Source organism: Lissotriton helveticus, chromosome 5_1 (genome assembly GCF_964261635.1).
Source record: "Lissotriton helveticus chromosome 5_1, aLisHel1.1, whole genome shotgun sequence".
Taxonomy (NCBI): Eukaryota; Metazoa; Chordata; class Amphibia; order Caudata; family Salamandridae; genus Lissotriton; species Lissotriton helveticus.
In genome coordinates, this window is record NC_136065.1 from 453,203,420 (window position 1) to 453,216,615 (window position 13,196).

Below are 13,196 nucleotides of genomic sequence, written 5' to 3' on the forward strand. Positions count from 1 at the left end.
CTCGCTGAATAATGAGGGGCATGTGTTTTGGGTGCGGGGGGGAGGGGGGGATGCCCTTAACAGAAGGCCATGTATTGAGGAGTATGCCCATGTGTAAAATCCAGGACAGGATCATGGCGGCAGCACAATGTATACACTGTCTAGGTGCCCAATGAACAATATGGTAAGAAAGGAGGCTGCTCATTGGCTGAAGATAGTGCAGCAGTAAAACACGAAACAGCAACACAATCCAGCGCTGTGTGATACACTGCATGTGCACCAGGCTTGCCTTTAGATGGGCACGTGAGACCAAACGTGCCCACTCCCAAAGGATGCCCCTCTGCTCCAGCTGTGTACAGTAACTGAGCAAGGGTGCCACAGGCCCTATTTCAAGCATCGAGAATGAACTGCTTAAAGTCCCTGTTGGTGGTACAACAATGGGCACAATGGGTCCTGGTGCCACTGTACCTGCTACACTATTGATGGTTAAGCAGTCTTTGTGGCCTTGCATCTGTATCTGCACATGTTGCAGGCAGAAGAGCAGAGGCGTGTCTTCACTGCATGCCACACAGCGAGGGTGTTACATGTACACTCTTGCCACGGCCTTTACAGCAGTTGCAGCTCCTCCGCCTTGGCGGAGGAGCATCGCCCCACTGCCAGGAGTAGCAAAGAAAGGAAAAAATAAAATGATAATAACTGAATGTTGTTATCATTTTTTTCCTTCTGCTGCAGAAGGGCATGAGGGGGCAGGGCAGAGCTGCAGAGGAGGAGTGGTAGAACACTCCTGAGCGCAATGATTGTTTGATTGGCCCTCTCGGGCCCCCCAAAACAGTCATTCCCTGTTCGCCACACAGGCTGCATTACAGGATGCATGGAGAACATGCCGACCCCTCCAGCCCCTGGCTGAGTGCAGTGCCACGGCGCTCAGTTCAATAACAATGCTGCATTACAGCTCTGTGATTGGCTTAGGGCTGGGAGCCTGGCTGCCTGCTTCCTGTCCCGACCTGGAGTCGGACACAGGCAAGCAGGAGAGAAGACAAGGGACCCTGCGGCAAGTTACATTTTTTCTTTTTCTTTTTTTAAAAAGACCCCATCCCCCCCCCGCCCCCCCCCCCCCGCAAGTCGTGCTTACAGCCCCTGCTTACAGGACGGTTGATGCAAACATGCACAGTCCCTTTTGTAAGAGGGAAGTGGCATGGAAAGAACAAGCATTTACAATGCAATAGGTCTCGCAACTGTGAGTTTTGGAGCTATTGGCATTGTAAATGGCAATGTGTTAAAAAAATTAAAAAGCATTGTTATTTACAATACTAAAAGCAACACAGATTGCATTGCATAGGACATTAGAAACCCTGCATTCAGCAAGCTGGCTTTTTAAGAGTGGACTGAATGAGAAACAGCACTGCAGAGGTGACCAGCCCTCTCTGCAAAAGCAAGACAAAAACTAGGCTACTGAAAGAAGCACGGCAAACACACAAGTTTCTTTGAACACGAAGAGTCAGAAAAGAGCACCGATGCACATAATTGAAAAGGGGAATGTTGTACACATGAAGCAGGAGTCTTCGTTGGCGGTGAATATAGCTATGGTTTATTTACGATACAAGGTATAAAAAACCCGACCAGCAGTGCCAGGCTCTCGATTCACTCTACTCTGTGACCGAAACTCGAGCTTGCAGGCACGAGAACATGCCGGCACGAGCTCAGCATGCGTCACAAATCCACGTGCCAAGTATAAACATAACAGGGACCCCAATGGCTGCTGTGTGAATTGCCAGACAATATTATAAAGACCAACACTGGTTAAACAGCGAAATTCCATGGGAAAATGCGATCTTTTAAATACATAGCGTCAGAATATAGTGATGATAAAGAGCTACATTAATAGATGCGTTCCTGTCACCAGCCTATAATTAGTTGTCATAATATAAGTACAAAAATCTTCAATGATTGCTGTTATTGTCCCTTATGTATTTATTTCTTCGACTGGTGATTAGCGCTTTAAATATAATTTTTATGTAGCAGATCATGAATGATCACCTACAGTGAATAGCAGCTGAGGTAATAGCCGAGTAGGTTACTTCCTATTTAAGTAACCATCAGCGCAGTCTTTCTTCGAGCTGTTATTGTCCCTTATGTATTTATTTCTCACACTGGTAATTAGCGCTTTGAATATAACCCTTTGTAGCAGATCATGATCGATCGCCTACATTAAATAGTAACTGTAGGAATAGTTGAGTAGGTTACTTCTTGTTTAAGTAACCATCAGAGCAGTCTTTCTTCGAGCTTTATTATTTGAGCCACGTCATGATCAGCATAATGACACACACAGGTGTCTACTTAAATATGCGCGCGCAATCGACCCGACCCTCATTTTCATCACGGAACTTGACGGAGTAAGACGTTTGCCTCCATGTGGTTTTCATCCATGAAACTACAGGTATGTACGCTACAGACGCCGGCTCCACAAATATCTCTCGCTTTGACTGAGCAGTCAAATGCTCCGGTCATTTTTAAATGCACCGGTTATTTAAAATAATTTTCCGCTTTATATGAGAAGTTCAGCATGCCTAATCCAACTTAGGAAAATTAGACGCTAGGTGTGCAGGACACGAGGTTAATATATTATCATTCTGTTATCCGGCAGGAACTCCTCGAGAAGCATTTAACATCTCCACGTGTTTTCATCGTTAATGTGCGAGAGCATTGAAACTTAAAGAGCCTACTTTGGAGGTATGCTACTTTTTAGCAACAGTAGAGACTCAGCTAGATGCCTGTTAACGATAGTAATTAGGCAATTGTTTGATTTATTTAGGCTTGGAATCAAGCACGGCGATTTAGCAACACACCGAATATCAGACCCTACATCAAAAACGGTCGTGATTCTAAAAACCACCCGGTAAGAACGTAGAGGGTAGCATGAGATCATTTATCTCTCTTCCTCACAGCTAACTTTCTAAAAATCTGTATTTTACTTATCGCATTTCAGGTAATTTCTAGCCTTAGAGTTCGAATCAGATTGTGGAGGCGTCGAAATTTACAAGCTCCGTGTGCAGGTAAGGAGTTTACATAGGAGCACATAGGCTTCCAGCAGCCCCTACTGTTTATGCATAATAGTTTTACTTCATTTTCATACAGGAAGTTCGTGTTTCCTGGCAATATAGACCTAATCTGCCATATTGCTGAGGCTTTTGTACACCTGTCTACTATAATAGAACTGCAAACTTAGCTGATTAGGTTAGTGACATTTTTGCTGAATTTAATGATCTTTTAGCAACAATATAACGAGCGCCGGCTATGAGATTTTGGATTACTAAAAATTATTTATTTCATTAATAATTATAGAATTGTTCACAAATTGAAGTGGCAATGCTATTTTAACCACCATATGGATCCCCACAGTGTGAATTGCTAACCACTGTGTCGTGAATCGTTGTCTAATTTCACTTTTTGTTAGGTAAGTGGAACTAATTCCATAGATATCTAACTCTGCAATTGAAAACGAACCTGCACATTAATATAAATAGCCAATATGAGTTTCTATTAATACTAGAACTGTCCGTATATTTTTAAATAAAATAAGGGATCCCCAAGGGCTTGGGCTTTTCAATAGTAATGAATAATAGTACTGCCAGTACACATGTAGTACGGAACCAAAAGACCAGTTTCTGTTTATCTCATTCTATTTTTCACTTCTTTTTCTGTCATTCTATCCCCCCTTCACCCATCTGGTTTTGTCGTATCTAATTTGGAGCCATTATTGTATTTATCATTCATTAGAGGCCAAGATCAGTATGTGAATTATAATGAATAGATCATCTATACCTGGCAAAAGATTGATTGAGTCGTAGCTTGTCTTGCGCCATGGTTAATAAACGTTTAATAATGTTCATCAGAATATTAGCGTATGTAACAGCCATAAGATGTATCGGTCATGCTTTCAAGCCATCTAAAGACCTAAGTCGATCAGTGGAAAGTTACAACAGAGGCCATGTTGTGTAAAGAATTCAATGGTCAATAATGGCCATCAGTATATTAGCGTAGGTAATAGCCACATAATGTATCATCTATGTCTGAAAGTTATTCAAAGATCTAAGTAATGATCCTATCAGTAGAAAGCTACAACAGAGGTTATGTTATGTGATATCATGTACGTTATGCTATTTTTGTCAGAACATCAGTTGTGTTTATATTATATTAATTTAGGACCTGGCTGGTGGAACAGTTGTTTCTAGGTTTAGAAATTGAATTATGTATATACGTTATTTTTAAATATTTTCGCATTGTGCAGTTAAAACTATAATGAATGATAATACTCTGTATATTGATTATTGTTTTTATTTTCAGAAAGTTGTAAACTGTCTTGAGAAAGGCGCTGGCCGCCGAAACGCGTCGACACACAACTTATTCACTCATGTTCACAAATTTTTTATGTATATGTACTTTCTAAGGAAGGTATATTTTTAATTATTGATGCTAGATACATGTAATTTTTTTATGTGACTGTAATAAATTTTGTTACTACTTAGAAACTGTTCCTTTGCCAGTGTTGGTCTTTATAATATTGTCTGACATTTTCGAAATACTGCCTAGGTAGTTTTTTCCTCAGATTTATTCCCTGACCTAGGGGTTGATTGTTACTTGCTCTAACAGGGAACCCTTGTTGTTTACAAGTGCTGTGTGAATTGCAACCTTAAAAAATTGTTGGTCGTGTATCTTGTGGTGCAATATACATGTTCCACCTTATATGAATGTATCTGCTTATAACAGGAACAATAGCTCAATGTACGACATGTATATCAACAAAATCATCTTTGCGACGTGAGAAGCATAGTTCACCATGTTTGTAAATACTGTGTGACAAATCTTTATGCATAAATAAAGCAAAAACTGTTGAAGTGATTTTGAAAATGGGATTAAACTGCGGTAATTTGCGTGCCCAGCAACCGACACAGAACACATACCGCAATGTTAGCAATGGCATTCAGCGAAGGAAGATTCATTTTTGCTGCTTAATATGTGCCAAATGACATCTTGGCGTGGCTGTGCGCCCAATGCATGTGTCCCTATCTTATTCTGAGGGCAGCTTGAGAGGCCTCTCATGTCAGACTTAATAGGTTGTGCCAGGGCAGACACAAGTGCACGTAAATTTGAAGCTGTTCCACAAGCCCAGAGAGTATTTATTCATGCAGTTAAGCTCAAGAAATTAAAGTCTTCTGCACTATTCTATCCATTACAGATAGACAGAGAGCCAGCCCTAAATTGATTCAAAGTTCTTTTTATGCTAATTGGATACTTCTGAAATGCAAATTACTATTTTGGTTATTCAACTACAATAGCCACGACAGCTGCTGAACTATTCATATTTTGTTCAAAATCCTGCCCTTTTCCTACATAGAAAAAACAGAACAAAGGCAACAGGTGATGCACGCGCTCGACCTAATTGTGCATAGCAAACACCTCTGCTTGTCCCGCAACCGTGATGGGAATTGACAATGTCAGTCAGCTTCAGACAGCGGATTTTGTCGCTTGAGACTCTGTGTGGTGGAACATCGTCCCGCCACCCCATGGGTCTGTTTACATTTGTGAGTGGACGTCCTGCAGTTTTGGCATACGGCTGCGTCACAAGACGCTCCAGCGCGGCATGGAGGTTTTTGATACACGCTGTGTGAGAAGTGGAAGGCCATCATGGCGGTAGTGGTAGGGTTGTGATTTTAAGGCAGTCAGCATGAGACAAAGACGTCGCAATAAGCAACATGTAAAAGCTAAACTGCAAGCCGCTGAAATGACACCACACACACCAGCGGTTTTCCCAGTACAAACACTAAAGCTGTTCCTCGGCACTACAACGACTCTGTATGTGAAGCCTCGGCCCCCGGCAGAGTACGTATCGCGCTTGGTCACACGTCTATACACCACTATGCAGACCACACCCTCACTGATTGTGCTTGTCGTAAGCTCGGGAGGATATTACAGAACAGCTGTGATGATACTGCTGTTGGACATGTGCGTGCTGCGGGCGGAACGGGTCGGATTTTTACAACTAGCGTGGCATTGCTCCTGCATAGCACAGTACTGGGATCCAGTGCACGGTGTCACTGCAGACATTATGGCACATGTGCTACCACGATTGCCAAAAGTGTCCATTCTCAACAGTTTGTGAAAACCTCCCTGGTCAGCTCCCACCACCCAACCTTTCCCAGTGTGTTGTTCGTCATTTGCCTGAGGCTACGACTGTCTTCGAAAGCCAGGGTAGCGTTGTACCAAGTGCCTCTCCCGGATGAAGCTTTCGTGTCTCCTCCCGCCCTGGTGCTGGCGCCCTGGAAGTCACCTGCTGAGGCATCCGCTCCGTTCTCCTGACGTCCTCCTGTTGAACTCTGGCTGCTTCTATGGAAAACGTCCAGCGACCTCGCGACTTCCATTGTCCAACGAGACTCCCTGCTCATTATCTTCTCCCAGCATTTCCCGGCCGGCCGCTGCTTGTGTAGGCACTTGTGCGAGGCTCCGTGGGTCTCCGGGGTGTTAGATCCTTGCAGGCGCTGCCCGGGTGAGGAGCGAAGAAGCCCCTCCCGCCCGGCGTCGACGACACTTCCGTTTCCAGGCAACGGCCCACCGGCACCAATCCCAGCGCGGCTCCTCGTCTGACGTCAGAGGAGCTGCGCTCGGGATTTCTGAGGCTCCCGAAGTTCCCGGGCTGCGGCGGTGTTTACGGGGAGGCAACTTTGAATTTCCCTACAATGCCGCTGTGGGAGGCGGCGGTGATTTCAGACAGCGCTCCTTCTGGCACAGAGCTCCACAGTGCCTTCCCATGCGTAAGGGGAGAGGAGCCCGGTGAGTGGGGTTGAGGGTGGGGGTGTACGCGCGTGTGTCTGTTTGAGTGTGTCTGTGCGTGCGTGCGTGTGGGGGGTGCGTGTGTGTTTAAGGGGGGGTGCGTGTGTGTATGCAGCGTGTGTTTGTTTAAGGGGGGGTGCGTGTGTGTATGCAGTGTGTGTATGTGCGCATGCGTGAGAGTGGCTTTGTTTGCGAATGGGAATATGAGACACGGCGATGTGCGCGCTCCCGAGGTCAAATCTCGGCCAGAAAAAGCGCGTGGCACTTTGCTGTCCATATTCCCCCAAAAGTAACAACATAAGTTGTTTCGCCTAGACGCAAAAGCTTCGCTTTTGCTTTCGTCTAGCGAGACCTAAAAAAGTGGCCATCAGTGCCCCCACCATAACTGGGGAACCTTCATAAAATGGCTACATGTGCTTATGGGCTCGTTCGGACCCCAGCAAGGGAGAGGGGCATTTCAAACTATCCCAAAGAAAATAATTTCTATCTGGGCTGATCCAAGAAAGAGACAGTTTGTTACGGGGGCAAAAGCAAACCATATCTGTTTGAGAGTGAAAAGTTCAATACCAGGTAATATGTGAAAGAAGAGACGTTTTAAGACCACAGCAAAAGAATATTAGCCTGAAGATTCATCAGGAAGAAATGAGTAGCACATTTTAAAGAAGGGGGTACGGTTAGAAGGAACATAAAGCCGCAGACACAGCACATAAAGACTGACACATCTGAAATGGCACGCCATCAGAGAGAAGAGAGCAAATTCAATCCAGCGGGAAAATCTACCGAGTGGGATGCTGATTACGGAAGAAAGAAACTATGTGGAACAAAGTGAAAAAGTGAAATAGGTACAGTTTTACATTGTGATTGAGCAAATGTTGGCCTTCTAGTGAATTGGTGCATGTTGGACATAGTCCTTCTTAGGTGATTTCCCTAAAACTTTTTGCTTTTTTTCTCGTGTGTTTTTCAACTCTTTTTTCCTGACAGTAGGACTCTGGGAAATGCCCACTGTACTGCAGCAGGAAATTGCACACACTCTTTCTGCAAATGTCAGGATAGGGTGCTTTCTAGATTGGGTTAGGTGTTGTGCCTTTGTGTGCCCTGTAAAGAGGTACACAACATACCCAGGGCAGGTGCAGCACTGGCTACTAGGGAGACACTGCACTGATTACGCCATCTACCTCAATAGCCTGTCAAAAATGTCTCATACTCAGGGTGGCCAGTCTCCATAGCCAAACCTGAGGGGGCTATTCGCTACCATCAAACCCGGATAGGTGAGTGATCGAGTAGATACATCTGCGTGTGCACTGCCTGGGTAGGGAAGAACCCCCATGTGGGTTTTCCTAAACTAAGGGGTGGGGTCTCCCAATATGTGTGTCCAATTCTCTTGTTAAGACCTTGGGGCCTGGGGCACTTTACCACTGTAAGTGCAGTGTGAAAGTGCACTCGCCCTTTCCGACACACGTTAAGAAGAGGGGCTCACCTGAAAACTCACACTGATTATGTTTTAAGACCTGGGTCCGCCTGCCATTGCAGGTTGGTGTGCGCGGTGTAACCAAGGGTGCTCATACATACGTGTCCAGCCTTCCATTGCAGGCCAGCATGCTCTTTGCACTGAAGATGCTCTTGAAGATGTGTCCAGCCTGCCATTGCAGGCCGGTATGTACTTTGCACTGAAGGTGCTCCTAAAGATGTGCCTAGCCTGCCATTGCAGGCTGGTATGTGCTTTGCATCGAGGGTGTTCTTAAATACGTGTCCAGCCTGCCATTGCAGGCTGTTGCGTGCAATTGCACGTTTACTCAGACTGGGCTGTTTAAGTCACTAGCCATCCTGAGAGGACCTTTTACCTGCACCGAGTACCCTGAGGGTACATCTAAAGGGGTAAAGCAAGTGGAAGTTGGAAGGCAGGGAAGGTACACATGTGTCCCCTGCCTAGGTAGTGAGGAATACCCACACGTTTATTCACTGCCTATGAGGTTTGCTCTTCCAATAGGCTAACCTGGGAAAATGGTTGAAATTACTTCAGACTGGTTTGTGGATTGCAGTGAAGCAGCATCATGATGTTTCATATAATTGGATTTGCAGCGACAACCCCTTTACAGTGGTATAGGTGAATGAATGAATAATTTACTGCGTGATTACCTAAAATCATTACAATATAAGATTAAAAACACATATGTCATGAAAGAAAATATGGTCGGACTTTAAATTCATAGCAGCAAAAGGGTGTGTAGCCAGCTGATGCTGACTGTATGGTTGGGTTCTAAATATAATATTTCACCATAGTTCATTCTTTCAGGCCCTGGGGGAGGTAATATTTGTTGAGTGGACTTTTGTTATGGAGGAGCACGTCTGACAATTAATCGTTCTCTCTGTGGGATATTTCTTCTTTCAAACGTGAGCGTGCTTGGTAGATGAATTTGCCAAAGTTGGCCATGTTCTTTACTGTATCCAAGGTGGAGAGCTGGCATATGGCGTCCTTTGTAGTGCGTAAGCCAAGGGAGAGAAATATGGGCCTAAGGTAGATTCGGCGATCTTGCAGCCGAGCCGGCCAACATAGGAGTATATGTGCCAGAGACTCCCTTCTGTAGTTTCATAGTCGGCATGCAGTAATGTCTGTAAGTGCTTTCCAGGTTGGATTTAGTTCTTTTATTGGAAGAGGGTGTAATCTTGTAGCTAAAATCTTGTATAGTGCCTGGCTCCCAACTGCCTGTGTGAGATGATGCGTAGTTGCTTGTAGAATTTGTGGGAGGCATAGAGTTTCATGAAAGTCCCTGGGGGCAAGAGCTTCTATGTCCAGGTTATGGGAGCAAAGAAGCAGCTGCTTTTTTATTGTTGATTTGATGGTGGCATAGTCTACTATACTCGGTCCCAGTTCTCATATGTTTTTGTACGCTGCGCATTTAATTTTTTTCCAGATCTTCCACAAGCATGTCAGGAAATGCCTGTTGCGCATAGTTAAGTGATGGTAGCAGTTTGGCCCGCATTACCCTTCTGATCGCCATGGTTGTTGGGCTTTCTAGCGTAGCATGCAGCTTACAGAGGGACTGCGTGAAAATCTTTCCTTTCAGCCAAAGTTTGTGTAAGTGCATCGAAGGGCGGACATTCTCGCTTAGCCAGGCACCTAGGTAGTTGTAGCTTTGCACGCAGTCCAGGATCAGAGTGCCCAAGTGCCACTTGATGAGCTTTTTCTTTGGATAGCTCCCAAAGATCACTGGTTTGGATTTACTTGCATTAGCTGTTAGCATATTTTTGATGTTGTATTCAGCTAGGACTGTGAGGGCTTTTTGGAGGCCTGTTCTTGTATGATCCAACAGGACTAGGTCATCGGCGTACCGTATTAAGTTGATTTTTTTTGTCCCCGATTTTTGGGATGACGAGGGAGGCCCCCTGTAGTGCCAGGCCCAGGTCGGCGGTATACAGGTTGAATAATATTGGTGCCAAGATGCATCCCTGCTTTAACCCCCGGTCTGTGTTGATTTTTTAGTTGCTGACTCCGTGGAGAGTTTTATCCTTACCCATGTTCTCAAAGTACAAAGATGTAATAGCCCGCAGTAGGCCCGGGCCTATGTTCCAGTTTGCCAATTTCCGCCAAAGGATGTTTCTATCAATGCCATTGAAAGCTGCTGTGTAATCTATGAAGCATGCGAATACTGGGGGGGAGCGGCGAGTAACTGCTTGTTGGGCTAGGTATGACAGGACTGTGATGTTGTCAACAGTGGAGGCCCCTGGTTTGAACCCGGTCTGATAAAATGGTAGTAAGCCTTCTGAGTCCACCCAGTTCGCTAGTTCCTGCAGAATGGTGCTTGCGTATGCGTTCCCCTCGATGTCCAACAAAGCGATCATCCGATAATTCCTCGGGTCAGTGTTTGCTCCTTTTTTAAATATAGGTTGCAGCAATGAATCCATTGGGGCCCGGTGCCCCATTTTTCCGGATCCTTTTTAGAGCAATGTGGACAGCACTCATGCTTGGAGTTTTTAGTTCAGCAGAGTGCCTGGGGCGATCAGTCTTGGCGATTTCTGTATCCCTCTGTGTGAAGTGACCTTTTACATTTGTAAATTTCTGTTCACTAGTGTATGCAAACTTCACATGTGCTTCCCACGTCCCTGCAGGTATCTGGTTCCCTTTATTAGAGGATCCATGGATTAGATTGTTCAGGTATCCGTAAAATTGTTGGGCCTTATTCATTGCAAGCATGTCGAAAATTGCTATCCGTTTCCCCTCAGTGGATTCCTGTTTTAGTTTCCAGACAAGATGCCTGTGGGCCTTTGTTGGTAGATGCAGCTCCTTCTTAAAGGTTTTGTTGCCTTTTGTAATGTATTTTTTTTAATTCTTTTTAATTGTTGCTTGTTTTGTTTGATCTGTGGAGCAGATCCTTGAATGTGGGCTCCCGAGCTTGTTTTGGTGGAAGGGAGGCTTTTATGTAGCAAAGTGGCTAGTTCTGGAGCCAGATTTTCCTATTCCCCTATGATGTCCTGGGGTGGACAACGCATTGCACCGCATAAGGGCGCTGGTGCGGTGTGTAGATTAGGCTCTCTCCCAAATGTGCATATTACTGACGTAATTTGAACATGGCTGGGGCTAGCGACACTAGTAATAATTCCCAATGTAATTTATGCCCATAAACACATGTGGCTTACATTGTGTTGATTAACATGTCTGTTGAATACAAAAGTTATTTACATACATCATGCGTGAAGTCTCTTTTGTGACGCGGAAGGTATTTATTGTGAGTGAGTGCAGTGCCAATGCTTTACACTTGTCCTATGTGTTAAGCCTGACTGCTCAGTGCCCAGCTTCCCAAGAGTGAGCACAGGTTATATACAGTGTTTGTACTCAATCGCCCCTGACAGGAGTGGTAGGTTCTGCCTGGCTGGGTTACTGCCTCAGCTAGCCAGAAAGTGCCAATTCCAACAGTGCACAACAAACATGATGCCAGAACACATGTAGTGTTGGTAGAGAATAGCTCCTTTCTCCACATCATTACATCAGACACTATTCCAGTCCAGTATTTTTGTGTAACACTGGAATGCATTCTGGATGCTATGGTTAAGTTTGACTCCCATAAAACTGATTACACTGGCGGCGTGGCTATCGCCCATGGAGAATGGCGGCATTTCCCTGACTCTCCCAGGACGGTGGGCAGGCCGACGAACTTACTGACTCACTCAGTGCCTGCTGTGTCTTCAAAATGAATATACGAGCCCCGCTAGCAGTGGAGCTTCCAATGATGTGAGTGTGGCACTGCTCCGCTTTACATATGCGGTCTTTTTCTTTTTTTTTACTCAGTGCGTACCTGAGCGGCTCCATCATTATGACGCCCACCATTTTGTTCTCGGAGTTAGGAGCAGACGGCGCGCTGCATGACAAAAACGTTATTAGGGATGCTGGGCAAGGGATTTTATCGGCAGCTTTCAGAAAATAAGTGCATTTTACTGCACCACCAGTGTTTTGTTTTGCTTGCCTCTTTGTAATATATTACAGAGGCACTGAAGCCCTATTGATGAGTATAACGTATTTCTAAGTTTTTTGATGGTCGAGTGGCACAATACTGACTCCTACTTTCATGACATTTACTTCCACTCTTAGCCCCAATCCCTTTTGGCTATGATGTTAAGCAAGATTACCATGAACTCTTCTCAAGCTTAATTTTTGTTACTCTTGATATTTTTTTATAGTCTCATAGAGCTCCTGTACTTTTCCATAAAAAGGAGATGCATTTTGGCTGGAGAATCATCTGTATCTTTACAGAAATAGTACAACATTGTGCTCCTGGTTGTTTTTCATTTAGTTTTTTTTGTTTTTCTTCTATCATTTGCATACTCACCTGTGGCATTGTGGTGTGTAAATTCAACAATATAGGGCATAAATCAACTGCAAACAGCTCCGTTTGTCTGTCACGACCTCATCTTATCCTTCACTGCTCTTGTATTTGGGCAAAATAACCTTTGTTCTCTTTGTTACGCCCTCAACGCATAATTTCACAGCACGCTTAGTGTACATACGCACCTGTTCTCAACGGATGAAGCAACCACCTCACCGCCAAGAGCAAGCAACTAGAGAAGGACCCTCCTTCTCCTCCTAAACAGCCCTCGACAGTCTCTATGGATCTCTTACTAGAAGAGATCCAGGCTCTTAATCCATTTGTTGAAGAATCAAACTCTAAACTACAAACTTTAACAGACCGTTGGTCACGGCTGAGGAAAGAATTATCACTGGAGAACATAAAATTGAGTCTCTGAGTTCATCAGGTATCAAGGCAGAAGCTCTTCAATCTCAAGTGGGGTCTCTCCAGAAGCAGGTCGAAAATCTTGAAAACAGAAGTAGACGGAACAATCTTCGTATTTATGGTCTATCTAGGGATTGGAAGGCACAGACCCTATTACTTTCTTCA